Below are 25,815 nucleotides of genomic sequence, written 5' to 3'. Positions count from 1 at the left end.
TGCATTGTTGATCTACAAGTTTATGATTAAGTACATTTCTTATTAAATGTGTATAAATGTAGTATGTTTATCCTGTTTCAGTGATGTTATCTTAATTATTTTTAATCTTTAGTCTTTATTATTTTTTAACTTTGGATCTATAGTTCAGCTTACTGAACAATAGGATATTATATATTTCTTCTGTGTCTTAAGTATGGCGACACTTTGGTCAAGTTATGGGCCAAGATGTAAATGTTGTAGATCTGGATCGATAACAACTGGGAGATAGATGGAGCCTTTAGTCCACTGTAGAAAATGTAACAGGATAGAAGTCTAAATGCACAACTCATTGTTTGTGTAGTAACTTCTGAGTCATTTGGAGCTACTTTTGTCGCAGTCGGATTCATTTTAAATTGGCCGTTATACAGGCTTCCTTTAAAGGATTCAGGGGATGGCAAATCTTGTTTTTTGTGTAGTCTTGTTTTTTTTTTGTTTTTTTAACAATCTGAATATACATCAAACATGCCATTTGGTCCATTTGTGAGTTTCATGCAGGAAAATCTAAATAGAGTATTTCTGTGTATCAGCCAATCGAGCAGTAGGCACCATGGCTGAGCTACTTGACTGAAATGTACATTTAAGCTAAGCCTCTGTGATTGACTAGTTGTGGCACCTATCTTTTTTTTTTTTTTTTTTTATCTAAGTAGAAATTCTCTGGCCCCAAATTGGACTAGATTATTGAGTGTTTACCTGGCTTCTCTCGATGAGGCCTTCCAACCTGTGTGAGAGGATTCCCCATCCATTAGCAGTCTAAACATAATGCCAGACCCATTTCTTTCCCCCTCTGGACCAGTGGGGTTTATCACAGTACCCACTGGCGTGGTGTGCATCTTTGATTATTGTTGGGATTTGGGTTTTCTGTTTATTAACAATGCCAGCTCAGGGTATGGCTAACTCTGTGAAGGACTTTGCTGATCTGTGTGCCCGATTCTAGGCATGCCTGGAACAGCGCAGTCCACGATTTCAACCAAACCAACATGGGTCCATGGGCACTCAGCCAGCCAAATACACCTCAGCCTACCAACAGCCTGCTCCCAGCTACCACTTACCTAGGTCACAAGTCTCCAGGGGAATTCCCTCTCCACACAGTCCACATTACAAGGATTCTCTCCAGGAACACTTTGTGTGGTTTACCTTGGTCATCGATAGGGGTGCCAGATCTGTGGGCGTCATGTGTTGGTTCATATAATGTTCTTGGGCTGGTGAAGCGATTCCTGTGTGGCTCTTTCCAGCTCAGAAAGCAACCCTGGGACGTGGCTTTCCCTTAAGAGAGCCATACCTGCAGTTGGAGTGGGATCATTATCTATCTGGAGGGTTGAGGATGCCCATGTGCCACATCATGTTGTTTGTTATGCCTACTTTGTTTTTGATGGCTTTTATTTATCTTTTTTGCACTAGTGCTATATATATCAGCAGGTCTTGATTTACTTAAGAGAGTCTTTCTATATGATCTATATGGAACAAGCTGTAAACGTATCTTGTCTTATGTAGAAAACAAGAAAAAACAGGTTTGCGCCAAGTATAAATTGAAAAAAGTATGCTGTCCTGAGGAAAGTCCCGATCTGGGACTGAAACGTCGACAATTTAGGCAACATTGTTTATCTTTTTATGTGAACAATAAAAGCTATGTTTTAAACGGAGACTGAGGGTGAGGACCATCACTTAGGATATTTTTATATGTGCATGACCTGGATCTGGCACCCGGCATTTAACAAACAGGAATATACAGCCTGTAGTGCGAGGAACCTTTGGATGTGTATATATACAGTAAGCCAAATAGTGATAGAAATAACTTAGATATACTTAAAAAGTCCCAGAGGAATAAAAATGGGCTTTTTTCTATAAGCCTTTGAGAAAGAGATGCTCCTTGGCGTTCAAATAAATTAGGTTTTGATTGAGGTAGGTTCTGATGCTGTGTACACAGACAGTGTTACAAGAATTTGTTGAAGGGCATAGTCTATAACAAGCTAACATTTTGGGTTACTTCTTTGTCAATGCATTTTGTACTTTTTCTGTCAAAATGGATTAAAAGGTACAAACATGTGGAGGCTCAATGTCAGATAATAAAACATTTTAATTGAGGCACCATTGTTTTTGTTTTTGTGATAGCCTTGACAACCAAAGTGTAGCTTTTAGTGCATATTGTGTTCACTTAAATGTTTATGGCTGTACCAGTAACATGCAGAATACTGGGTTTGAGCCTTGGAGAATTCAAGGTCACAGAGCTACACCGCTGATTAGATTTAAACCAGATAGAAACCATTTCTGTGTATTAGTTGTTGTGCCTACTGCGTACCTATGGAAATAAATATTTTTTTTTATTTTATTGTCCTGTTAGTGAATATATTATCCTATATTTTCCTGAATTGCAATAACTCTTGCTGTTTACTTGCAAGTAAGAATGTCCAAATAATGTGCTAACCAATCTGTTTGTGTGTGAAATAAATGCAATATTTGTAGAAAAATTGTGTTATCTAACGGTCTATCCGCTTTGTATTTCATAAAGCATAAAAAGTTATATGTATTTAAATAAGTTACAAACCACTATAGTATGTTTTGGTGGAAAACACCAGAGATCTTAACGTGTCACTCCTTACTAAGGGCCTTATTTACATCTTGAAGAAAAATATAACATTTGAGGCTAAAATAATTTAAGTAAATTTAACTTTCATGCTGTAGGTATTTCCGTGTTGTGCTTTTATCATTGTTTAGTGCTCACATTATGCCACTTCATCTCAATGCAGTAGTCCTGTCATTTAACCCTGTAAAACATTGTAGCTTTTTAGAAACTGCTTTATTTACATTACAGGGTCACCTCTATTGGCTATTATACTGAATAAAACTTGGTCATGTGATGAGGAAGCCCCATAGGAAAGTATTGATTCAATGCTTTCCTATTGGGAGGCTTGGATTCACGCGGTGCATGCGCATCATGTCCGCAATGCTTTTCTATGAGATGTTTCGGGAGATAGAGAGGTAAGCAGCATTAAGGAAGCCTCAGCACTTGAATAAGGTAAGTAAAACTTTTATTTTATATATATTTATAGAAAAACTAAAATACAAATATTACAATATTGTTAAAAATATGAAATCATTTTAAAAATGTTATTTAAAAAGAAATGAAATCGTTATAAAAGTTTAACCAAAAATATTTAATCAAGGCCATAAGGAGTACCAATAATCAAGTTGTCACTGACTTCTTTATAATCAAAAAATGTGAGCACCAATATCTCCTACAGATCACAGCTGTAGTAAAACGTGAGGAGAGAGGACATATAGTTGAGTAGAGGCCTCAGAAGTGAAAACTATCAGCACCAGCAGCACACATGTAGGAAACAGATGTTGTCATTGGTAATATCATCCAGCAAAATCTTCAACACAGAAGGGGGAGAGTGAATATACATGAACAGTGTGCAGTTCCTAATCCATCTATACCCATTAATCACAAGCAACCTTCAACACCCACTAGCCACAGCCATCCATCATACCGTCCAAAAAGTTTGTCAAAATGCTTTCAGACTCCATCTATAAACCACCTCAAGCTCAGCTTCATTTCATGTTTCCTGTCTATTACTGCAGCTCCCCTTACTACAACTTAAGGCCTACATTCTCTTAATGCTGTAAATGTATGATGACATTGGGAACAGTGACCAAGACAACCACATGGGCAGACATTACAAATAACTTCTAAATACTATGTGAGCAACAATCTGAGTATAAATGCAAGTATTTTTCCAGGAGTTTGCTATTTGATAAAATAGTAAATCGCAAGTCAACTACTCAAGGTATTAATTACAAGATGTAAATAGCAGCATAGTGTGTGAAAATACCTCATGCAATTCAGTATGCAAAACAGAAATTGATCGCTTGTTACTACAGGATGTATACAGGGCTGTAAGGTGGAACCTTATGCTTAATACGTTTGTGGGTTAACTTGAGCCCAGGAGCCAGCAAAACTGGGCAAAGGTTCCACTGACTCAATGGTGGACTAATGAGAACCACTGCAAATTACTGCCCAAAGTCTGACATTTTGCTGAAGGGTTCTTGATCACAGTGTGACTGAAAAAGTAAAAGGTTAGACTAAGCTGAATCTCATGGGAAAGATCCCCAGTGGGACTTTCTTACATCTCTACCAGTGTATATAAAGCCAAGGGGTTGGGTTCAGAAATAGGCCTCTCTCTTTTCGGTATAGGTCTGAAGCACTCAAACTTGTTTATTAGTCCAGATAATTGGTACCCAGTATCAACCATTACTTCAGTTTCCAGATATATTTAAACAACCCTATTCCACAGGTCTTATAACAGCGCTGAATTAATTAAAATGTGTTTTGTTGAATACGATATGTCTTTCACAACACACAGTTTATTTTAAAATAGAATTCAGAAATCCCCCCCCAAAAAAATTTTTTGCCTAGGCAAGTATATACTTGCTGATTTTGAAAAGATACATTCACTTGAAACAGGAGGAAAATATGGTAGTAAACTATTTAAGGCCTCCTACTGATATTGACAAAACCTATTAATGTGATCCAATTTGTACATATCAACTTGTTGAACTATAACGTCCATGGCACTCACACAAAAAAAAAACATGTGGCTATAGATTATGTGAGCAATAATATATTAACAGCTGGAGATCTATAGGTTGGAATAACCCTGGCGGCAGCCATTATTTAGAACAGCTCAGTGCAATTATGAGCTTCACTGATGGCCTTGCTCTGGTTTACTCAGTGCAATGTAATAAAGTTGAAAGCAATATGAGAAACAATGCTTTTCTTGGGTCAATGAGTAAGGAGCACAAGTGGCTTCACAGACGATCAGTTACACTAACCAAATGCAAAATAATTGACATTAGGGAAGGGGGGCCTTGCTGGAAGCTTTATCAGAATCTGACAACGCAAGATACTACTTTGCTAGGGCTTGTTTTGAAAATAGAAAATAAGATTCTACCCGACAGCAGAGTGCTAGGCAACTCAAGTATCAACAAACCATTCAAGATTTTGAAAAAAACTACTGAACTTGTAGTCAGACTAAAGAGACTGTTCATTGTGATCCTTCCATGCTGCCTACTCATGTCTAAACCATTTAACAGAATAATGCCCTTTTTGGGGAATTCTGTTCTAGACTGAAATGGACATTAATTGCTTCAGCAATTTGGCAAAGCATTCAGCAAAAAATCCTGCAATGTTTTGTTTTTTGCAGTACCAGAATTCTTGTACCTTAGCACCAATTATCTTGTTTCCAGGAGGAGAAGCTAAGATATGTAAACCTAGCTGCATGTTCCATAGGTAAAAAGAGGTGGTTTATGGAAATTAACAGCTCTTCTCTCTTGTTTTTGTCTGAGTGAGCTGTACCACAAGCTGACCTGGTTTCTGACGGCTTCTTACTTATTAAAACAAATAATAATGGAGACACTCATGTGAGTGATCAGATCACTTGCCAGTTTCCATTCATTTGCGCAAGAGCTACTCATTAATTTATTATATTGAATGTGAAGCAATCACTGGAACAATACAGCAGAATTATCCCTCAGTATAGATGTTTTTTTTTTCCCCAGAAAATTTTGCACAGCAGAGAATTATGGGATATGTACAGAGCTGACAACAAAATCAATACGAGGATGAGGACTGAGTCACCTTAGCTGCTTCCTGCAATCTAAAGATATCAATGCGGAAGAAGTAAGCAATTACTGTATGTATATTCAGAGGTATATGTTTAATGCACTATGTGAATAAAGCATAGTTATCCCCTACCCGGGGAAGAGATGGCAGCAGGATGCACTATGGTAAGAAGACACATCGGCGGAGGCAGTGTTATGCTCTGGGCAAAGTTCTGCTGGGAAACCTTGGGCCCTGGCATTCATGTGGATGTTACTTTGACACCTACCACCTACCTAGAGAATGTTACAGACCATGTACACTCCTTCATGGCAATGATGTCCCCTGGTTGCAGTGGCCTCATTCAGTAGGATAATGCACTCTGCCACACTGCAAAAATGTTCATCAATGGTTTAAGGAACATGACAAAGAGTTCAAGGTGTTGCCTTGGCCTCCTAATTCCTCAGATCTCAATTCGACAGAGCATCTGTGGGATGTGCTGGAAAAGAAATCAAATCCATGGCAGGCCACCTCTCAATGTGCAGGACTTAAAGGATCTGCTGCTAATGTCTTGGTGCCAGATACCACAGGACACATTCAGATATTTTGTGGAGTATATGTCTCGACCCATAAGAGCTGTTTTGGCAGCATGAGGGGGACCTATATGGTGTTGTGGCTGATCATTGTATATAGTGCCAACATATTCTGCAGCACTCTACAATGAAATAATGGGGATGTCCGACAACAATAAATTGACATACAGAATAATTTTGACAGAGACAAAGAAGGCCCTGCTCAAATAAGAAACATAAGATGAAGAACAGCATGTCAGAGGAGAGGAAGGATTGATGGATGATGTGTCATATTAAGCCAGTAAAAGTGACTTGTGTAGGGAGAGAGAGTAAACTTGGCTATGGAATCAAACAAGGTAGGTGAAAAGGGAAATTGTAATGAGAGAAGAGTCACTCAAGAAGATTGTAGGTTTTCTTAAAGAGTTGTGTTTTCAAGGACTGGAAGCTAGAGGAGAATCAAATAGCATGTGTTAGGGAATTCACATTCAACACATGGACTTTGTTGAATGTTGAGTTAGAAAGGGGCAAATATGGGCAATATTTTTAAGGAGTGAATCGCAGGATTTGGAGACAGATTGGATGTGAGGAGAAAAAAAACAAGACTGAGTTGAAAGTAACACCAAAGCAGTGAGCTTGAGACGTTGACAGGTAAATGGTGGTGAACCATTTGAGGAGGAAAGATGAAGAGGTCAGTTTTCGAAATATAAAGTTTTAGATAACAGTTGGAGATGGAAAAGAGGCAGTTTGTGATGCATTCTAAGAGATCAGGAGAGAGGTCAGAAAAGGAAAGTAAAATCTGAGTATTGTCATCGTATAGATAATATTGAAATTGAAATCTATTTATTTTTATGAATACCTTTGCAAATCATAAAATATATGTTGCATTAAAAATAGGTATCAATATTAAAAATAAATAAATAAATAAACCTATAGGAGAATAAACTATCTGTTTTTGCAAGTAACTCACAATTTCAGTATCCTAACCCTGTTTTTGGCTTCTTCCTCATTTGAGTATTTTCCTTGTTATGTTATCTGTACTTAAGCATGCTCTGCTAAAATAATGGAAAATCACTCTCCCCATTTGGCCTTCCTCATTCATGTGTCCTATCTTGGTGTCTTCTTGCTACCCAAGTCTGCACTTCCCCATCTCATATCTTAATTTGGCTAATTTCTCCATCCTAACAATGGCCATCTGTTTCTCCTCCCTCGTGATCTAACACTTTTCTGCATAATTTTCTTGCAATTCTCTATTTTCTCTCCTCATTTGCTTAGTCAAAACCTTCCCCTCAATCATGCTTTCTAGATTGATCTGTCTCCTATTTATAATCTTTTCCTTGTATCTCTCCCGAATCCTATATCCTAACTCCATTATTCTACCCAATTTTAAACCTGAATCCTAACCTAAAACTTTTTTATTTTCTTAACCCTGCAGCCTAGTACTCTTCACCAAACCCTTCTGCCCCAAGCATTCTAGTTCTAATTCTATCAACATTAACCCCTTAAGGACACATGACATGTGTGACACGTCATGATTCCCTTTTATTCCAGAAGTTTGGTCCTTAAGGGGTTAAAGGACCACTCTAGGCACCCAGACCACTTCAGCTTAATGAAGTGGTCTGGGTGCCAGGTCCTTCTAGGGTTAACCCATTTTTTCATAAACATAGCAGTTTCAGAGAAACTGCTATGTTTGTGAATGGGTTAAGCCTTCCCCTATTTCCTCTAGTGGCTGTCTCATTGACAGCCGCTAGAGGCGCTTGCGTGATTCTCACTGTGATTTTCACAGTGAGAGCACGCAAGCGTCCATAGGAAAGCATTATGAATGCTTTCCTATGTGACCGGCTGAATGCGCACGCAGCTCGTGCCGCACATGCGCATTCAGCCGACGGGGAGGAGAAGAGGAGGATCGGAGGAGGAGAGCTCTCCGCCCACCGCTGGAAAAAGGTAAGTTTTAAACACTTTCCCCTTTCCAGAGCCCGGCGGGAGTGGGTCCCTGAGGTGTGGGCACCCTCAGGGCACTCTAGTGCCAGGAAAACGAGTGTGTTTTCCTGGCACTAGAGTGGTCCTTTAATCCTACTCTCGTACCTCTTCTCAATTCTGCATTTTAATCATGCCCTTTTTTCTCCACGCAATATTTTAGCAACCCTTCTTCCATCTTGACTTTTTTTTTCATTCCCACATTCTCTTTCTTTTTTCATTTTAAATCCTGCAACATAATCTTACTCTTATCGTTCTAATCAATCCTTCATCTTAATTCTACCACTTGGCCATCATGCGCCTAATTCCTATCCTTCTCTTCGTTTGTAATCCTGCATGGTAATACTGCCCTTCTCAAAGAAACACCCCAGTGTAATACATACATACTTCATAATTAAACAAAATGCGATGTAGGCCCCTGTCGTCTCCACTAAAGAGATCCAATGATTAGAGGGTCCCTCATCACAGCTCTGCTTCTCCCTCATTACTATGGATGATCACATGGCCAATATCACTAGGTGATCACTAGGGATGATTACCTCCCTTTTATGGGAGGTGTACGCATGCTCAGAAATTGCTGTGCTGATAATGCTTCTCATGCAAATCTCTCACTTCCACATTGAGCAAGCATCGAAGCAAGTCATGATTTCTTTTGAAATTGACACTTTTTTTTTAAGTAAGAAAGAGAGGACACTCTTTTAACTCCAAGAGCATTTCAGTAATTATAAAAGCTTTAGGGATTTGGACTGTTCATTTAACCTCCTCAAACCCAGTTCTTGCAATTGTCTCTGTCTCTGATTCCTACTACAGGCCACTGTTCTCTTTAAACTGCAAACGTAATGGGATATACCGTATTTATCGGCGTATAACACGCACCGGCGTATAACACGCACCTCATTTTTAGAAAGAAATTCCAGGAAATTTCCCTCCCTCCCATAGTATCCCCCCCCCTCATCCCATAGTATTCCCCCCTCATCCCATAGTGTTCCCCCCTTTCCATAGTATTCCCCCCCTCCCCTCCCATAGTATTCTCCCCCCCTCCCCTCCCATAGTATTCTCCCCCCCTCCCCTCCCATAGTATTCTCCCCCCTCCCCTCCCATAGTATTCTCCCCCCCTCCCCTCCCATAGTATTCTCCCCCCTCCCCTCCCATAGTATTCTCCCCCCTCCTCTCCCATAGTATTCTCCCCCTCCCCTCCCATAGTACTCTCCCCCTCCCCTCCCATAGTATTCTCCCCCCTCCCCTCCCATAGTACTCTCCCCCCTCCCCTCCCATAGTATTCTCCCCCCCTCCCCTCCCATAGTATTCTCCCCCTCCCCTCCCATAGTATTCTCCCCCTCCCCTCCCATTCTCCCCCCCATAGTATTCTCCCCCCTCCCCTCCCATAGTGTACTTCCCCCCCTCCCCTCTCCTCCCATAGTGTACTTCCCCCCCCTCCCCTCTCCTCCCATAGTGTACTTCCCCCCCCTCCCCTCTCCTCCCATAGTGTACTTCTCCCCTCCCCTCCCCTCCCATAGTGTACTTCCCCCTCCCCTCCCATAGTGTACTCCCCCCCCCTCCCCTCCCATAGTGTACTTCCCCCCCCCCCTCCCCTCCCATAGTGTACTTCCCCTCCCCTCCCATAGTGTACTTCCCCTCCCATAATTACTTACCTGTCCTGAAGCGTGGGCCGGCTTCACAGCTTGCACCGCGGTACAGGAACTTTAATTTCATGTTCCGGTTTCCGGCGGGACTGAAAGGAAGTGTGCACACTATTGTGCACACTTCCTTTCAGTCCCGCCGGAAACCGGAACATGAAATTAAAGTTCCTGTACCGCGGTGCAAGCTGTGAAGCCGGCCCACGCTTCAGGACAGGTAAGTAATTATGGGATATCGGCGTATAACACGCACCCACGATTTTTCCCCTATTTTCAGGGGAAAAAAGTGCGTGTTATACGCCGATAAATACGGTAAGCAGACAGAATTATACATAAACAGTCCATACATAAAATTGTACATTTAAAGCCTATTCAGAATACCTAAAGAAACCTGCCCAAACAAGAAGCTGCAGGCAACAGGTGGCACATTGACATATGATATATAGCCCCGTAAAATGTTCTGTGAATTTCCTTTACATTTTATAATACAATCCAGTGCTTTACAGTCAGAAAAAAATAGATATCCACTGCCAATGAAATGAAGCAGCCGTACCTACAAATCTAAACACTATCAGGCTTATTGCTAAATTAAGAATTTAACGTGAATTACAAATTAGGTCCAAAGCAGCCAAATGGGAGAATACCTGAGAATTTTTCCAGTTCACATACTTTGAAATATACTTTGAATTCTCACTTTAGTAAATAACCCTGTATAGCTATGGTACCAATAAAACAGGTGTCACCTGACATAAAAACTGGATAATGTCCATTTTAAAACCATTACATATTGCTCTGACTTTGATTAGTTATAATTGCTAAAATTCTAACCTATCAACTCATTACCATGGATACAAACACGATCACAAGGAAATGAAAGGCTGTCATAATAGTTATTCATTAATACAACTGAAATAATACAAACATTATGCAATTCTCTAGTCTCCATACATAACAATACATATAAAAATAATGGCATCTACAACATAAACACTTCACATTAACATCATAAAGCAAGGGTGGAACAGTGCAATAACTGATCACAAGGGGGCTGCACGCCTGAATACTAAGGTAACCCTCAAAACCTTCAAGAATAAATAGAATAAACAGAACAAAGGATACAGCTAGCCCCAAAATAAAAACAATATTGTAGCAAGTAATCAAAAAGGTACCAAGTAATAGATAAAAATGTCCTTTTGAGGTCTTAAAAGTCTTCAAATGTTGAATAAGATGTCTTCGGAGTGGTATCACACATCAACGACATATGCAAAAGAGAACATAGGAGACCAATAGTGCAGTATTGTAAGTCTATGGACTATAGACAACATAGAACTAAAAATTTCCAACTCACGTTTTTCAGAGCTATAACCAGCTCTCGGTAAAACAGCTTACAGTGGTATTTAAATTCCCCACTTTACGGGATATCCCTCAGATGGTAGTTGTAGTGTAGCTGGTTATAGCAGTTGGCAATTTTTAGTTCTATGTTGTCTATAGTCCATAGACTTACAACACTGCACTATTGGTCTCATATTTTCTCTTTGGCATATGCCGTTGATGTGTGATACTACTCCGTAGACATCTTATTCAACATTTGAAGACTTTTAAGACCTCAAAAGGACATTTTTATCTTTTACTTGGTACCTTTTTGATTACTTACTACAATATTGTTTTTATTTTGGCGCTATCTGAATCCTTTGTTCCGTTTGTTCGATTGACATTAACATCAGTATTAAACCACAAATGAACATATCTATATGTAAACTACTGCCCAGCTGGGAGAAATGGGGAAACTATGATATTTCAATGAATACAAGAATCACTGCAATGAATAAACCATGACCAATTAAAACATAGTGACATATGACGAGCATAGACCTTCTCAGACTAAGTGCTGTGAAATGATTCCCAAAAGCGGCTGAGATTCATGAGTATTGTAGTCAACAAAAGCTGGGATGCCTTGGTTTGCCATCTTGTTACTGCAAAAAGACAATTAGACAGATAGATTCCTTAACTGATGCTCTACTGCGTATATGCTGGTATACTTGCCAATAAATTCATGGCTACATGAGCGATGTTGTTCAGTATCGTACTGTAGCTGTAAATAATCCTGCACCCCCAAGAGGCTAGTGCTGCAATGCCTTCGCTGCTGTGGCCATGACTCAGCACAGGGACAAGCTACGCAGCAAGCAATGCAAGCTACGCTTACAATTATGTTAAAGGGTTTTACTCTACTGCTACACTGATCTATAATGGGCTTTCTGCAGCACATATCAGCTGTGAGATGAAGATATATTTAGCCTATTCTTTATTTATTTTTTTCTGCATTTTAAAACCAGTAATCTGAGATTGTAGATCGTGAGAGTCATGCTTTTCTGCACCTAAGTACGTTGTGTAACACGTCTCTAGCCAGTGCACTGTGTTTGGCAACCGAACTGTTACTTTATAAACAGCAGCATATGTGAGGGACAACATGTAGTTGTGTTTTTTCATTTCCTGTAGTTTTTAAATAAAAGTATACATCACCACTAGAGGTGGTGTTTTTTTGTTAGTTGTTTTCCACATATTCCTTAATCTGGTCTAAATACCCCCCTTAGAAGAATCACTTTTTTTAGAAAGTAAATATTGTACAGAAGGTTAATTCACCTGGATTTTTGCAAGACAGTATTGACCCTAATAAATAATCCAAAAAAGAGAATGTGTGGATTGCACACTTATTCTTTCGGCCAGGTAGAGAGATAACACGATATCTCCTGTCCAGCCCACATTTGTGTTGAGAAAAGGGAAAACCATGTGCCTGTTGTCAATATAGACTCTTATCTCTGCATTCACCTGATCCAGAGTCCTGGTGAGGTGCAGATGCACGGGTCTTTAGTCTTTCTACTTGCTGGGGCAGTGTCCATTACGTGACGGGCGTGGGCTGAATCTCCTGCTCTCACTAATCTCCTTTAAACCCATAGCTCTCTCCATCTCTGTAGGCTCTAGTTTCACGTTTTTGTTTGTTTTATTTGCCTTATTTTACCAACTCATGGTTATTTTATATTAAAATGTTTCTTATCCTGCTTATATACAGTAAGACTCGATAATTGTTATGGCTGCAACATGACTGCTAGGGTACAAACTTACCCTCTCCTGATCACAATGGCTCCCCATTATTTACCTGTATGCCTATTGTAGGAGATCTCATGTAACTCTACCCTCTGATCGCTGCACGGATACATTTACCCACAAAAACCAATGAGCGTACCTTGGTATGTATTATGTACTAAGCATGTTTCCTACGTAGTAATCCTCCTGTCTCAACTTATTCATGTTACCCATTTTAGACATGTTTGCCTAACTTGACTTCCCTTGTTATTTTATTATAAAAATGAGGCCGAATTACTCAGGAGCTTATACCCATATGTTTATAACAATGTCTGTGTACCATCAATGGCTCATTTGCCTTCTCTTTGTTCTGTATTTTTCACATGCCTCAATAAAAGAAAGATTGACAAAAAAGAGATAAGGTAAGTTTATACCCTCGCTGGCAACCTGTTTTCTTTAATTACCCCAGAACTAGAAGGAGCAGAGATATTGGTTTATCAAGGTGCTGCCTACATATTGAATTGTCTAGATAAAATCATCTTCCAGAGGCTGAAAAGTAAGCAGTGTGTTATATTTTCTACTAATAAGTACATGGTGGGTCTGCGTAGAAGAGATGCTGAATGGGGGGTAACTGATAAGGTATAGGAAAGCAAACAAACAGACAGGTTAGGCTCGGTCCTTGGTCCGCTTCTATTTTCTCTTTACTGCCTCTCTTGGCAAACTTATTACCTCATTTGGATTCCAGTACCACCTGTACACTGATGACACCGAGATATATCTCTCCCCGGACCTCTCCCCCGCCGTCCTGCAAGGTGTCTCTACTTGCCATTCTTCCATCTCTGACTGGATGTCCTCCTGCTTTCTGAAACGTAATCTCTAAAACTAAGCTCCTTGTCTTTCCTCCTCCTAATACTGATCTTCCTCTTTCACTCTCCATTCAAGTTAGTGGTATCCACCTCAGTCCATCCTTGCAAGCATGCTGTATTGGCGTTATTCTTGATTCTGGCCTCACCTTTGAGCTTCACATCCAGTATGTTGCCAAATCCTATAGATTCCATCTTAAAAACATAGCCTGCATCCGCTCCTTTTTTTACGCAAGATGCTTCTAAGGAGCCTGTCCATGCTCTAGTAATTTCTTGCATGGATTATTGCAACCCTCTCCTAATTGGTCTTCCCAAAAGCCGTATTGGCTTGCTACAGTCCGTAATGAATGCTGCCGCCAGACTGATTTTCCTCTCCATTCGGTCTCCTCACACCTCACCCCTCTGTCAGTCCTTACATTGGCTTTCTGTATCCTATAGAAGTCAATTCAAAGTAATAATCAATACCTATAAAGCATTGATCAATTCTAGCACCTCTTATATCTCTTCACAGATCCGTAGGTATGCCCCTTCTCTGCCCCTGACCTTCTCCTATCCGCTGCTCACACCCATACGGTCAACTCATGCTTGCAGGACTTCTTACGGGCAGCTCCTTTCCTATGGAATAGCCTACCTAGCACCGTTAGTCTTCAATCATTTAAGAAGTGCCTTAAAACCCATCTCTTTAGGAAAGCTTATGGCCTCCCGAAGTAATCTCTACCTCACATACCTGTCTCTTGCTCTCTCCTAAAGGGTAGCACTTTACTCTCTCCTCCAGCTCTGCTTCACTCCACCTTGTTTGACTGCTATCTCCTGTCCTATGTTTTATACCCCACCTCCTATAAACTGTAAGCTCATTTGAGAAGGGTCCTCTTCAACCTATCAACCCTGTACGTTTTTTGTAATGGTCCTATTTATAGTTAAATCCCCCCTCTTATAATATTGTAAAGCGCTACAGAATTTGTTGGCGCTATATAAATGGCAATAATAAAAATAATGAATAAACACAGATATTTGAGATGAAGCCAAATAAAGAGCAAATGAACAAAAAACCAAACAGAAAGGCAAGGGAGGGAAAATCAGAGATATATACGCATGGACGATAAAATCAAAAGACACAGAAAAGGGAGAGATAAGCAGAGAGACAACCATCTGAGAGGAAACAAGACAGTGGGTGATAAAAAATGATTGATATAGGATAGAAAAAAAAGAGAAAGGTTAAAATTTCCAAACAATAGATGGGAAAGCACACAGAATTATATGGGAAACACTAGGAAAAAGATAGAGAGACTGAGTGGGTTCTAAAGAGTGAAGAAGGTAAAAGACAACAAATGATGGATTAAGAGGAGGCACATTTTTTTTGGGGGGGGGGGGACAGTACGGACGTAAGAGTTGGAAAAAAGAAAACTGAAAAAAAAGGGATGCATGGAGAAGAACATGTGACCAGAAAGAGGGTGAAAAGTGAATAGGAAAAAAACAAAAAACAAACAGCAGAGGTATGGAGGAATAATGATGCACATAGGTGTGACGCAATAGATAATAAAGGTGAAAGAAAGTCGTGTTTTGCTTTAAGTCCCTTACTGCCCTTAGACTGTGCAATACCGCATTAATCAAAAGTGCTTCTCCTATTTTTGTTTTTCAAAGGTGGCAACCCTTAGTATACAGCCGCAGTGTTTTAGAGCAATATAATAATCCATAACAGAATGTGACACAGATGGTAGTTATCAGACTAAAACCCTTCATCCATCAGCTTTTAGGCTGAAATCTGTCACCAAATATAAAATTAGTAATATTAATAAATTCCATTTTCAAATAGTGCAAAACTAGTACAGACATCAGCTTTATTACCATAGTTTATAAACCATCTTTTTGTTCTCATTTTGCAACAGATCAAAATTCTTGGCACTTTAAAAGGCAAGCTGACGTGTATACAGAGAGAGAAGGGAATAAAAAATCTGTGACGCAGGCTATTTCATTTCTTCATTTTTCCCTGTGCAAACTTGTTTGTTAATGATGTATTTCTCTTTTTTTTTCAACCCGGTGGTTAAATATCGAGGTCATGCCATCTTAAACCAGTCTCATTTTGCAATGATAGGAAAAAAAAAACACTCAGCACGAGTGCAGAGTGTGATCCATGGCATTTTTCAATGTGCGTCATACGTGATTGTCCCCAAATCACAAGTAGTTATGGTGCGTACACAACAAGAGTTTATTCGTACTAAACTAATGACGTAAAAACCTTTTTTTTTTTTCAAGCATCCCTCAATTTCATTATTTATTATTAGTTTTATAAACTTATTCTAATTGCAAATATGAAAAGCCTTAGGACATGGCTGCCAAAAAAGGCATGTAACCTGTCGTTATACAACTACAACTAGGGTTCAGGGTGTCAAGGAGGTTGCGGTTAGAAAACAGATGGGGATCTATCGTTTGGCCACCCCTAACCAACCTTTATTAAAATGTTTGTCAAATCACTATTAAATCTAAACACCAGCTATTAAGAGAGACTATTTTAATTAACCTCTATAGCTTGACAGGACGATATCACTGCCGCATAAGTCTTAAAAGCCAAATAATGATCTTTTACAGGATAGAGAAAATCAAAACAAAAAGGGCTTGCGAGCTTCACCTCTGTTATAGCAAATATCGAATGAAAGCTTACTGTTCAGGTGAGCTCCCTGTGAATGAAAGTGTTAAGCAGAAGGAAGCTCTGCCGCTCTATAAATATTTCTCTTTTGCAAGTGGGTGTTCATGTGAATACATCCTGACCATAGCAACCTTGTTTGAAGTGATCAGTGTTAAGGGATCTACATAACAGTGAGCTGGAAATATCCCCAGAGAACAACACAACCCATGACTTCAGGTTCAGCAATCACTACTTTGGTAGCAGGAAATGCAAATACAAAGAATACTAGATAAGATAACAGTGTTACTACAATCTTTTCAACCTGCGTCATTTACCAGAATAGGATACTGGACAGAAAAAAATAAAGAATACCGTATAAGTACAGCATGAAACCTATAGATCTGAACTATTAGATGTTGCGCATGATTAAAGGTGCAATCACATATGCCACCATTTTTGATCTTGTCCTTTTTATGTGCTGTTTTTTCACATAAACTGCCTGTTTAAGCTGGAACAACATTCTTTCACTATTATATTTATATACCTATATATTAGGTTTAGGTTTCATATTTCCCATAAAGACTTTGGCTTTCCATTGGGAATAATTCCAAATATAAATATCTCACCGAATCACTAATGACGCACCTTTGGACAATCCTAGACATGTGGCTATTTTACATTCCAAATTACTCTTATCAGAGATCTGTATGCAAACTGTGTGTCATTTTGTTGCTAGTGTTTCTGGGCTGCACAGTTTTTATACATGATAATAACAGTAACATTCAAGTTACTACGTTCTACCTCGGTATTAAACAAACAAAAAAAACAAAAAAAAAACAGTAAATAAAAAGCAAAAAAACTAAACTATGTAATGTAATTTCACATCCTGACCTCAGCCAATAGGAAATAGGTTTTCACCTGCCAACATTATTGCCTACCAATAGGATGAAGTGTTTGGGTTGGAAGCCCACCCCCAGACAAAACCTATTTGAGTTCATCCTCTAAAACGAATACAGAAACACCAGGCAAGTATATCACATGTAGGCTGGGAATCTGCCAATATGGAGACAGGGAAAGAGAGACAGGTAAACAACTTTGCAACGCCAGAGGGATGACATTTATTTCTTAAATGCTGGTCCACCTCCTTGCGCCCTCTGAGTGCCTTCTGAAGATTGTTAACCCCTTTAGCACTGTATAGAAAAAACATTGTCAAGTTTTGCTTCTCAGCAACTGCTGGGTTGAAAGTGCTTGAAATTCAAAAGTAATATACCCCACTTAATAAAAAAGAAAATAAAAAAAGGAGAAGCGGAGTTCCGTACATGGTGCTGTAAAAATTTGGTACTGCGCCATCATACTGGTAAAGAAGAAAGGAGTGTGATCGAAAAGAGAATAGCATGCAATGCAGCCTCATAAAAATAAATAACACAAACAAACAGAAGACTGCCACGTAGGAATCTAGAAACCAAGAGCTCATCTTAACATTCCTTACAATGCCTGCTGTCCTTTTGGTTAGGCAACAAGGGTAAATACTGTATTTGTACAGTCTTGCAGCTGTGCAACCTGTACCAATACAAATGAATTTTACCGTGTTCACCTTCACTGGCATTGAGATACAGCACAGTTTTATTTCTAATAACCAAATGTTACCTACCGGGTGTCCGCTGTGTCATGGTGGCGGTGACGCAGTCTTTAATACCTCCAGGGTTGTCTTTTACGTCTGTAGGAACAGCCAGGCACTCAGAATATGAGAACACTCACCCCCAATTATTGCTGCGTAGGTTTGGGTATCCGCGTGACATCCACGTACGGGTAGAAGGTTCCAGAATTTCCATTAACCCCTTCACAAACCCACACTCATCATCCCGAACCTCATCGTTCGCCCTCCCCATCACAACCTACCAACGTCTCACCTCCTCCCCCTGCGGGATTAATATGTTAGGTTTTCTCTGCATCTCGCAGACACGAACAGAGAAATTTGGAAACTGGGTATCAGTTTGTGCAAAGATGCTCAGCATATGACAGTGCCCAGCCCATCATACTTGCTGGCTTTCGCAGATCTCTCTTCTCTGTGTGTTGCTGCAGCTGATTTTCAGAGACCTGTCGACACAGACTGTTTCTCCTCTCTGTTCTGTGACGCAGCTGAAAATTCTCAGCTCTGCTCCCAGTGTCGCCAGATGGAACTGCAACTTGGGAAAAAAAAATGCTATTCATGGTTGCGTTATAACTGGGTAATAACTATAATGAGGGTAAAGAAAAGATTGACCAACAAAAAAATACTGGATAGTGATCAATTCTTCGAATGTGCGTCTTTGGAGCTTCAGTATGCTGACAAAATAAGTGAACAGTGTTTGAGTAGCAATATGATTATTTAATGTAAGCGTTCTATCGAACAGAAGGAAACTTCTCAAATTGGTTAGAGCAGTACCAGGCATTGTAGGGAGTGGTAACACTGAGCAATAGGAGGGGATTTTTGGAGAGGATGGAGTAGTGACAGAGATACGTCATTCGACAAAATAAGATGCGCTGAAATAATGCATTATTAATATTACTATTACTGGCATTTATAAAGTTACAACCAATTCTGCAGCGATGTACAATTGTGAAAAAGACAATACAATATACACAGACCAATACAAAATGGAAAAAAAGGCCTTGCTTGTGAGTGAAGATTTAGCCATTAATGCTCTTTTTATACAAAGTACTTAAGTAAATAACCCGTGAACTGATGGGTCATTTTGATTATGCCAGCAATTAACACATCTATAAACAGGTGTTCGATATCTTTCATTTTGACAATAGCTATGCCAGAAACAAAATAAGCAATCCGTATCATAATTAATACAGTGATAAAAGCTATGGGGGCTGTTTAAGAGAGCAATATAAATAATGACAAGGAGAGATTAGGTAACTCTATAGGAAACTTATAGACAGATGTTCCATTTAGCAGGACCAGTTACATGGTGGGAAGGGGGGTTTATTGAGATTCCATGCTGCAATTGGGAAAGTTATAGGCAGAGGTTCTATAGATCATCAATATGAAGAGTTCTATTGAGGAGTTCCATAGATTGTATAGAAGAATTGGAAGAGCTATAGGGATATGTCCTATAGGACAGTTGGAACAGTTATTAGAAGAGACTGTATGGAGCAATAAAAAGATTTATAGGGAGCGGTTCAATAGAGCAAAAGGACAAATTAAAGGTAGATGTTATATAAACTAACAAGAAGAGTTAGGAGAGCTTCTATAAAGCAATAGAATCAATAGGGGATAAATGGAGAGAGTATATGGAGCAATATGTAGAGTTACAGATAAAGGTTATAGAAAGCAATAGATGTTATATAGAGAGCAGTAAGAACAGTTGTAGAGAGTTTGATTCACTCTAATATGTTTACGTTAAAATTGTTTTCAAACTGTGGCCTTAGTATTTCCTAAGCATGCATTACAGCAGCTGCAACAACTGGATATACAGAAGTTTAAAGGAACACTATAGTCACCTAAATTACTTTAGCTAAATAAAGCAGTTTTAGTGTATAGATCATTCCCCTGCAATTTCACTGCTCAATTCACTGTCATTTAGGAGTTAAATCACTTTGTTTCGGTTTATGCAGCCCTAGCCACACCTCCCCTGGCTATGATTGACAGAGCCTGCATGAAAAAAAAAAAACTAGTTTCACTTTCAGATGTAATTTACCTTAAATAATTGTATCTCAATCTCTAAATTGAACTTTAATCACATACAGGAGGCTCTTGCAGGGTCTAGCAAGCTATTAACATAGCAGGGGATAAGAAAATCTTAATTAAACAGAACTTGCAATAACGAAAGCCTAAATAGGGCTCTCTTTACAGGAAGTGTTTATGGAGGGGTGTGCAAGTCACATGCAGGGAGGTGTGACTAGGGTTCATAAACAAAGGGATTTAACTCCTAAATGGCAGAGGATTGAGCAGTGAGGCTGCAGGGGCATGTTCTATACACCAAAACAGCTTAATTAAGCTAAAGTTGTTCAGGTGACTATAGAGTCCCTTTAATACATTGGCAGCAAGAATGATTTATAATGTTACTATGCTAGCAGCTTGTCAGTAAATGTTTCCCTTTATTAAAACTTTCTGTGTTACCTATGCAGACATCTCTATCCAAGCTGAAACAACATCGTCGTAGTTACCATTCAAAATTTCACAGAACTGACAAGCTTAAAGGAAAAAACCAAACCGATGCCCTCAAAAAATAATAAGTTTCATAAAATGTTTAATGCTCCCTGTCATCAGCCTTCTTAATGTGAACAATTGCCACCTTGAAATAAAAACATAACAGTAAATATATCCTGTATGACCTAAAAAAAAGTTACGGTTAATTGGACCTGTCATCATGTCTTAGCAGACCATAGTTGATGTAGCTAACAGTGGGTTAATATTAGATATTGCCTGGGAGTTATACACACTCTGCAATCCTTTTAAAACCTGGTGATCAAGTGATGGGGCAAAAGGGTCTAAGATCGTAGTGGCAAAAAGCTCTAGAACCCTTGCGTTTAAGAGTCAAATCACTATCTGTAAATTTGTCTCTAAAAAAGCAGAGAATGTGCTGCCTCCTGCAACATTGTACCTGAGCCAGGAGGTATGTAACAGAGAGGAATGGGGAAATGTTATCGATATATATATACATATCAAACACTGTTTGTGATAAAACATTTATACAATGTTCACTGAGTTGATTGATGATGTAAATTATCTAAATGCTGCACAGAACAACAAAAGCCTGAAGTAAATCGTGAATTTCTTTTCTGAATAAATGCATTATAAAAGAGTTTCAGCTCTGTTAAACCAATCGTTTGCAATTTCAGTGGCCAAAAAAAAGTTTTTTACTCCAAATATACCAAAGAACTGGGTTTCATTTTCAAATAGAAAACAATATTTTTTCCTCCTATAAAGATCGTCATGCACAGACTGCTGAAAATTGTAATTTGCCCTTTCGTGGTCCAATCAATTGCTTCTCATAGAGACCGTTCTAAAGTCGGTCGGTAAAGCCCTAGCTCATTTTGCAATGCGTCTTAAATACCAAAACCAAAGAAGTTTCTTATGAGAAGCTTATCCCTGGAATCATACTCCATTGAGATGGGGTTGAAGGTGCACCTTTTCTAAGGGAAATGTCCTGTACATCTGAAGCCGTTTTAACTAGAATTTTGCAAATTCTTTCATACATTGTTTCAACCTACGGTCAAGATATTAAAACATATCTAACATATATCAGGAGGCATGAGAGAAGGGCCCTCAGTGATTTTGCGTATTCCATTTGATAAGAATGGGAAAGTTCAAGAGAATTACTAATAGAGAAAGTGCTGAAGCAGGGATAAGAACAGGTGAAGGGGATAGAGTAGAGGGACTCAGATAGGCTGCATTTGCCAACTTGAAGTGACTTGTAGCTTGCCGTATTGTGGTGGAAAGCTGTGTAGGTGAAAGCCAAGATTTTAGATTCAATCATAAGGTGTACAGAAACCTACTATTTGGGTTAACAGACAGGTATGATATGTGAAATGAACAGCATGTAAAGAAAAGAATCATGACATCAGTATTCATTTATTGTCTGTAGGTATATGTGTTTGATTAGTGTTTTGCGATGTATGATTTGGGACCCTTGTCCAAAACAACTTTCCAAAAAGCACATAACAAACGTGTCACTAAATACAGTTATAATATATGTGGTCAATGCAGGTCAATGCACGTGATGACCCCAGGTGGCCATCAACCTTGTCCAGATGACCTTTACGTGATAACTTTTCTAGCAGCTTTTTAAAACAGTTTCTAGCACCTTTTATTTTTAAGTGATGCATATTGAGTCACTGCCACCATCCCGTTATCCCCAATCCTCACGATTTTATACCAACTTACACTTGAAGAAAAGAAAGATGGAGAAGTGTTCGTGTCCACAAAGCGAGAAAACCAATGAAGACAAATTAGTCAAAAAAATTGGTGTGATAGAATTTTCTTTCCCAAATAAGAGGGAAATGTTTGAACCAGGGGCACAGGAATACATTATCGGACCCAGAGCCTTTGGATTAGACCAGGAGACTTCCTAGATTTGAATATAGCAGCCAAGTACCAAAACCCTTTTCATACAAAAATATTTTAATGCCTCAGTTTGCTATTTCATATACAAGCTGTTTATATTAAGAAGCTACCGAGCCATTAAACTCAATAAACATTCCTGACAATCAGACCTGATTTCAGTAATCGTAAGCCAATCTAGCTGCCACTTATGCAAATAATAGGTGAGTTATGCAAATAAATGGTTCCTTACTTTTTAATTGTTTCTTTACAACATTCCAATGTAACTTCCTTCAGTTTTGTACGTGAAATACTTCTTTGGTGTATGTGATAAAATAAACAAAAAATGTTATCAGCTAAAGATAGTACCTCCTTATCTTCCCTCCCCAAAATGCACCATTATAAATAAGGAGAGTATTTTGAAAATAAAGTCCTTTGGGTTTTTTTCAATATGTACTATGGGTAGATTGAAGCCCATGGAACAGCAAAGCTAAGTGGAATGGGCCTTGACATAGCTAGGAGGCAGGCCTATGGATGAGGGTGACTTGATTGGTTAGGTTAGTTAAGGGGAGTGGCCTAGTTCATATAATAATTCGCCATTGTAAATTCGGATTCCATTTTAATTTTAAATCTTTTACCTGTTGTTAGCTGTCCCGCCCACCCTCCCTAATTTTTGTTTGGTTATGGCTAAGAGGTATGACTCTCCTGTTTTGTCACGGCAGCTGGGGATGGATTAGGTTAATTGGGGGTAGGTCGGTTTTTTGGTAAGTGGGATAGGTCAGGAGGAATACTTACCTTTGGATTTGGTGGTAGGTTCGAGCTCGTCGGTAGCTACGAACCTGGGGGTGTAGGGGTGTCTCGGTATGCCCCTACACTGGAAATGGATGCCCTTGGTGGCTGGAATAATGGTGTAGGGGTGTCTTGGTATGCCCCTACAGTGGAAAGGGATGCCCTTGGTGGCTATGATAATGGCATAGGGGTGTCTTGGTATACCCCTACAATTGGAAATGGATGCCCTGGGTGGCTATGTTAATGTTTATGTTATTTATACTATGTTACACTGTTATATGGATGTATTCTGTAAAATGTTTGAGGTCATTGTCTGGGTATTTAGTTATGTTAATTGGGGGGGATGTCTTTTCAAGCGTTGTTGACAATGACCTTTTAAATTTATATTTTATTATTTATATATATTTAATAAAGCCGTGGAACATTTTTGCCAATAATTCATGTGTCTGTGATTCTTGAAGGTTCTAATTGGTTTATAACAGGAATAGGCCAAAAAGACGATAATGCGCATGTCATGCAAATGGTTTCAAGAGGAAGGCAAAATGTACTGGTGGCATAAAATTAATCTATCAGTTATAATATTAGTTCAGGGAACTTATAGTGTAAACAATATCCAACATATATTATGCAAGTTCTTCCAAAAATGGGCTGACTGTTCCAACCAATGGGAACCTATTTTAGGATTTCGTACCCCTACACTGGGTGCAAGTCCAATCGCTACCAAATACATACATCAAAAGTTATTTACAAAATATAGCAATCACTTATAGATTGAGTTATAGACAAAGGCATATAGAATTGGATCTACTGAAACAAAAAAAGACCTTAGCATAACATTTGCAGCACTTTTATACAAAGTTCTATGTGGCACGTGAGTTTAAAATATAAAAGAAAAATATGCCACCATCAATATTTTTTTATAATGCCAATTAAAATGCCTGAAAAAAAAACCCACAAAAAGAAATGCAATCATAATCAATCCAAGTAGAGTGCTACTCTACATATAATAAGAAAAGTATCACTAGTCTTATCCGGAAGTTATAGAGTTACTAAAAAGCAGACAGGGGGCAGAAACCAGCGTGTTCTTTTGTGTAAAGGGCGTGAACATTAAAAGCAAGCATTTTCTTTTCAACAGGACAAAATGTCCTTTACCTAAAAGCTAGTTTAAAAAAATAATCCAAATGTGTCCGTGTTGCAATAGCTGGCAAGAGATCTATAATGAAATAGGAAGCATGCAAAATAGGTCTTGAATATTCAACAAGAACATGTTAAAATGTAAGCACTCAGTTCCTGACAGCCAAAAGTTAATACAAGTATTCACCATTGTTTATAGATGGATGGGTAGATTAGCTAGCCCTTATTAAATTTCAGCTCAGACTGGCCTAGTTTCATGTTCTGATAATCGCTAGTCTATGCATTCTATCTATTTGAAGAAGCAGCACATGTCAATAACAAAGTTTGCAATGTGATAGCAGACTTTATTAAAGGGGAACTGACACTTCCCAGCATTTTTAAATTGTTTTCTTTTCCTCTCTGTCACAAACTGGAATTTGAGAAATTTAACAAATGTCAATTCTGGAATTGCCTCTATCTTAGCTCCTTGTCAATCACTGCGATTAGCAATGTGCTTTGTATACCCGGCAGTTAGCATAAAGAAAGCATACAGAGACAAGCAAACAGTAAACAATGTTTCTGTTTCTGTACCTCATTTGCAATGTTTGCCCTGTCTGTGCCTAATCTTTTCAAAATACAGTATTCACTGGGATAGTTATTAATTTTCTATGAAAATTATTTAAAAAAAATAATTTGACACTCCTCCCCAACATGTAGAAGTTGTCACATTTCTTATGCACTTTTGATAAGTATATAGCTAATCTAAATAAGTCATTGTACAGTGATGTCACTCACACTGGACACACGTGACTTTAGTGCATTTAACCTGCTCTTGTGCTGATTTTAAAGTTTTTTTTGAAAATGTCAGCTCCCATTGGCTGGATTTGCAAGTTGACCTCTGCCTCCTAGGGGGGGAGCCCTAGTCCTATCTTCAGAACGGAGTTAGGGGATTAGTAATACTTAGTTTTGCCTAGTCCTTGGCAACTAGGACTGCTAGTTATGTCACATTTTTAGAAGCCTGCAAACCTTTTAACCCCAAACCAACTCTCTTCCCTACTCCCACCGGATGACTACCCCAGGAACCTTCATACCAAAGCTTGCATGATGTTTTATTATGCAGCCTTCTATGGATGGTTAGTTAAGCAGATGGAGATGTTGAGTGTGTTAAGCAGGTGAGATGGTTCATTTGGTTCATGCACCTGTTGCACTTTCTGTAGAACCTGTTCAAACCTCAAGATTATTGCATTGACCCTTGGAAGGAATCATTGTATCCTTTCATCTTTTTGAAATCGATCAACTACAAGTAAATTCACATCTATTAATCTTATGCTTGTTCTAAAGAGCTTTGGGTTTATTGTGAAAGAAAAATCACATATAAAAACCAGATAACTATAGATTATAACCCTACATTTTCAGGATTCAGTTAAGCTATGGCAACAGATGTTTTGTATTAACAGTAAAACTCTTGTCTTCAAAGCTATAAGATAGGAATGA

At 38.9% G+C, this 25,815-nt stretch overlaps 1 long non-coding RNA gene across 1 annotated transcript in view; it reads right to left on the bottom strand.

The window, feature by feature from the left end:
* The window catches only part of LOC134589510 (uncharacterized), a 47,991-nt gene extending 29,355 nt beyond the window's left edge, over positions 1–18,636 (bottom strand). Inside the window, exon 1 of the long non-coding RNA XR_010086647.1 lies at positions 18,037–18,636. This is a non-coding gene — a long non-coding RNA (uncharacterized LOC134589510). The remainder of the gene's footprint in view (positions 1–18,036) is intronic.
* Positions 18,637–25,815: the final 7,179 nt, after the last annotated feature.

Source organism: Pelobates fuscus, chromosome 1 (genome assembly GCF_036172605.1).
Source record: "Pelobates fuscus isolate aPelFus1 chromosome 1, aPelFus1.pri, whole genome shotgun sequence".
Taxonomy (NCBI): domain Eukaryota; kingdom Metazoa; phylum Chordata; class Amphibia; order Anura; family Pelobatidae; genus Pelobates; species Pelobates fuscus.
The sequence above is the reverse complement of the archived record's forward strand: the minus strand, read 5'-3'. Positions and strand labels throughout refer to the sequence as shown.